This window comes from Chiloscyllium plagiosum, unplaced genomic scaffold, assembly GCF_004010195.1.
Source record: "Chiloscyllium plagiosum isolate BGI_BamShark_2017 unplaced genomic scaffold, ASM401019v2 scaf_66539, whole genome shotgun sequence".
In the NCBI taxonomy this organism is placed as follows: domain Eukaryota; kingdom Metazoa; phylum Chordata; class Chondrichthyes; order Orectolobiformes; family Hemiscylliidae; genus Chiloscyllium; species Chiloscyllium plagiosum.
This window is the reverse complement of record NW_025196875.1, coordinates 1-4,990: the sequence shown is the minus strand read 5'-3', so window position 1 is coordinate 4,990 and position 4,990 is coordinate 1. Positions and strand designations below refer to the sequence as shown.

Below are 4,990 nucleotides of genomic sequence, written 5' to 3'. Positions count from 1 at the left end.
ACCCGGGAGGGAGTTACAAACTGGAGTCTAATCGAGGTGTACGGGATGGTTTAGATTAGATTAGATTACTTACAGTGTGGAAACAGGCCCTTCGGCCCAACAAGTCCACACCAACTGCTGAAGCACATCCCACCCAGACCCATACCCCTACATGCACCCCTTCACCTAACACTACGGGCAATTTAGCCTGGCCAAATCACCTAAACCGCACATGTTTGGATTGTGGGAGGAAACCGGAGCACCTATCTAACCCTCTGATTATCTTCTCGGTATCGATTAAGTCACCTCTCAACCTTCCTCTCTCCAACGAAAACAGCCTCAAGTCCCTCAGCCTTTCCAAACAGAATAACTGATACCAGGGAGGGAGTTACAGACTGGAATCTAATCGAGAGGTTCGGGGTGGTTTATATACAGAATAACAGATACCCGGGAGGGAGTTACAGACTGGACTCTAATCGAGGGGATCGGGGTGGTTTATATGCAGAATAACAGATACCCGAGAGGGAGTTACAGACTAGAATCTAATCGAGGGGATCGGGGTGGTATATTTACAGAATAGCAGATACCCGGGAGGGAGTTACAGACTGGAATCTCATCGAGGGGATCGGGGTGGTATATTTACAGAATAACAGATACCCGGGAGGGAGTTACAGACTGGAATCTCATCGAGGGGATCGGGAGGGTTTATATACAGAATAACAGATACCCGGGAGGGAGTTACAGACTGGAATCTGATCAAGTGCTTTGGGTGGTCTGTATAGACAGAATAGCAGCTACCTCAGAGAGTGGTACAGATTGGAATCTAATCGCGCCGTCTGGTGGTGTATACATGGGATAACATGACACTGGGTGTGAGTTACTAACTGCAGTCCATTCAAAGGGTGTGGGCACTTTCTACACAGAATAACTGATACCCAGGGATAAATTACCAACTGGAATCAAATCAAAGGGTTTGGATGGTTAACACAGATAGAATAACAGATAGTCATGTGTGGGGCACAGATTGAAGTCTAATTGACAGGTTTGTTTCAAGATTGACAGATACCCGGGAGGGAGTTACAGTCTGGAATGTGTTCGAGGGGTTCAGGGGGGTTTATATACAGAATAACACATACCCGGGAGGGAGTTACAGACTGGAATCTAATCGAGGGGTTCGGGGTGGTATATACAGAATAACAGATACCCCGGAGGGAGTTACAGACTGGAATCTAATCGAGGGGTTCGGGGTGGTATATACAGAATAACAGATACCCCGGAGGGAGTTACAGACTGGAATCTAATCGAGGGGTTCGGGGTGGCTTGTATAGCCAGAACAACAGGTACCTCAGAGAGTGGTACAGATTGCAATCTGATCAAGCCGTTCTGGTGGTGTATATAGAGGTTTACAAAATTATGAGGGGTATGGATAGGAGAAATAGACAAAGTCTTTTCCCTGGGGTCGGGGAGTCCAGAACTAGAGGGGCACAGGTTTAGGGTGAAAGGGGAAAGATATAAAAGAGACCTAAGGGGCAACGTTTTCACCCAGAGGGTGGTACGTGTGTGGAATGAGCTGCCAGAGGAAGTGATGGAGGCTGGTACAATTGCAACATTTAAGAGGCATTTGGATGGGTATATGAATAGGAAGGGTTTGGAGGGATATGGGCCGGGTGCTGGCGAGGGGGGCTGGATTGGGTTGGGGTATCTCGGTCTGGGCATGGACGGGTTGGACCGAAGGGTCTGTTTCCGTGCTGGATATCTCTATGACTCTAATTTAGGGGACTTTAAAAAAAAACGCATTGACCTGTCATATTCATTATCGACTTAGATCAGCATCCTGGTTTTAACAGCTCATAAATATGTCAAAATCTGCCACGTCGCCCTTGCAGCTGTGGCAACAACTCCTGCGGAGCAGACCAGCTGATTGGCATGCGGAGCCTAGACTCGGATTGGCTGTCAGCTGGAGATTCCTGGTGTTGAGCCTCTCTCTCTGACCTTTCAACGTAACTGCTTCCTTTTCCTCTTGCAGGTCTGCCCACCGATGCCAAGATGGCAACTGGGCCTTTGAAACCGGGCTGTTTCCTCTTGCTCTGCCTCCTCTCCCAGGAGGCCCTGAGCGCCTGTACGACCAGCAGCGCCAGCCAGTGCCGGAACGCTGGCTTCGCGCCGGGGGCCCGGCTGGCGGGGCTGGGCTACGACGTGGTGACCCTGCGGACCAAGGGCGCCTTTGCGATCGACGTGAATGCCTGGCGCTCGGCCAACGGGACCTGTACCCTCTGCCGCAACGGGCACCTCGTTAACGCCGCCCAGCGGCTGCCCATCTCGCTGGTGGACTGGCACACCCTCAGCTCCTGCCGCCGCTCGCTGTCCAGCCGGATCTACCGCTCGGCGGCCGAGCTGGCAAAGTCAGCCGCCTCCGCCGTCACCAATGACTGGCGGGGGGACTTGTTCTTCCGGACCAAGTCGGGCAGCTCCAGCGCGGTGCTGGCTGGCTCCAAGTCCAGGCTGGTGGAGTTTAGCAGCAGCCACTCCAGGCGCGACTATCACAGCTTCACCAGTCACCAGTTCCAGTGCGCCTACTACCAGTATCGGGTGAAGGACCAGCCCCTCCTGGCACCAGATTTCGCCCGCTCCCTTTCCCGCCTCCCAACCGTTTTGAATGACGGCACCAAGCCACCTACGGCACCCACTTCCTCAAGTCGGTGCAGCTGGGCGGCCGCTACAAGGACGTGACAGCTATTCAGACATGTAAGGCAGTGTCTCAGGGCTACAGCATCGAGGAGGTGAAGGACTGCCTTGCTCTAGAGGCCAGAGAGACGAGAGGGCTGCAGGCACAGGTCTCGGTGAGTGCCAGTCAGTGCCAGAAGTTGGCGCGCTCCATGGGGCACCACAACAAGGTCTACCAGGCCTTCAGCGACCGGGAGACGTGGGTGACGGGGGGGCCGGGCCCGCCAGGGGGTCGACCTCTTCTTCTCCGGGGACGGTTCGGCCTTCGGCCGCTGGACGGTGAGCCTGCTCACCCGCCCGGGCCTTGTGCGCTATGCCCTGGCGCCACTCCACCACCTGCTGCCCTCCGCCGACCCCAGGAGGAAGACCCTGCGGCGCTACATCAGCGACTACATCACGGGCAACGCCCTCAGCCAGAACTGCGGTGTGGGCCCTCGGTGCCCTCACGGGTCCTACCCCGACCCGCGCCAACCCTGCTCCTGCCTGTGCCGCGCGGACAGCCTTGTGGACCGGAACTGCTGCTCCAAGGGGAAGGGGCTCGGCCGCCTGGTGGTCACCGTCGAGGAGGGCCGGGACCTCTGGGGGGGGGGGACGTCTTCTCGGGCACCGACGGCTACGTGGTGGTCAGGTACGGCCGGACGCAGGCCAGGACCTTCACCGTCTCAAACAACAACAACCCCACGTGGGACACCAAGCTGGACTTGGGCGAGGTCAAGGCCGGGACCGGGCACGATCTGATCATCGAGGCCTGGGACCGGGACGTCATCGAACGCGACGACCTCCTGGGCAAGTGCTCCGTCCGCCTGATCTCCGGTACCCACGGCAAGGCCTGCTACCTCAAGTACGGCAAGGTGACCTACTGTTGCACTTTCACCTGTGGCCCCCACCTGGGCGGTGCCACCTGCCGGGCCTATATGCCCAACCCTGGCAGCACGCTGTTCACTCCGTACTTGGGGGAACCGGCAACGGCACCCTCCACCTCGACACAATCCTGCCCAAACCCACTGAAGCAGCCTTCCCAGGGAAACTACTTCCCCTGACCGCACCTCGCTCTGCCAGAATCATTGGCTACATGTGCTGTAACCCTCAGTCGGTGGGGGGACGCTCCGCGCCGTCGAAATGAAACGCTTTGAAGCTTTATCCAAGGGCGTAATCTGCACAACGCTCTCAGATGTGCAGCGACAAGCATAAAAACCGAAGCATTAGTGTAATCTTACATTTTTCTCAATAAATCCAACTCTTTGCCATTTAGCCAGTGGCATATGATTCGTCTGCATGGGTGCACTTGGGCCTGTGGAGTGATGAGAGGCTGGGCACTGGTAATGCCTAATATGGGAGTGAATGGGAAAAGGGTAGAGATTGTGTAGCCTGTCCACACTGTGTCTTAAAAGACTCTGTGAAGGTTTCCCACTGAGGTGGGGGGGGATTGAACAGCAGGGGGCAGTCACTGACAGCTCATTCCGAGCCTGCTCTCACAGGGGTCGGTCACACACGAGGGAAATGCTTGATATAGTCCTTCTTCCACCAGCTGACCCAGCCCCGCCCGATGTGGGGCTCACTTTCTGGGTGCGATCAAGTGCCATTTCCCAACTCGTTCCTTCTCAAAGTCCGGACAGCGACCAACCCAGAGAGAGAGGTCCTCTTTAAAAGGGGTTCCTGATGGGGAGAGAGGGAGAGAGAGAGAGAGAGAGAGAGACTCCCCCTCTCTCTCACACACACATGCACACACAACACACACACCACACACCCACACACCACACACACACACATACCCCCCACACACACACACACACACACACACACACACGCACGCACACTTGCAGAGCTACATCTGCCAAGTTGAAAATGGCCAGGTAACTGACAGCAGCAGCGTTGACCATCTCGCTCAGCTGTCGGGGCTGTTTGTCACACAGAACGGATTGCACATCAGGTACCAATGACTCCCCCATCACCTCGGCTTTGTTGGGGTCACAGCTGACCGCACGGTTCCTCTCTCTGTCACCTCCCCCACAGCCGGCGTTCAGATGGGACCCCTTTTCCTGGTCCCTTTCGGAGGGCCAACTTCACCCTCTCTCTGTCTCGATTACGGTGAGAAAGGAAGACCCAGAGACAATCATTGTCTCGCGCACACACACACGTCGTCTCACTCACTCTCGCACACACACACACACAACGTCGTCTCACTCACTCTCGCACACACACACAACGTCGTCTCACTCACTCTCTCACACACACACAACGTCGTCTCACTCACTCTCTCACACACACACAACGTCGTCTCACTCAC

The 4,990-nt window shown here is 55.7% G+C and overlaps 1 pseudogene; it reads left to right on the top strand.

The window, feature by feature from the left end:
• The first annotated feature begins 2,025 nt into the window (after window positions 1–2,025).
• Window positions 2,026–3,743, top strand: LOC122545905 (annotated as a pseudogene).
• Window positions 3,744–4,990: the final 1,247 nt, after the last annotated feature.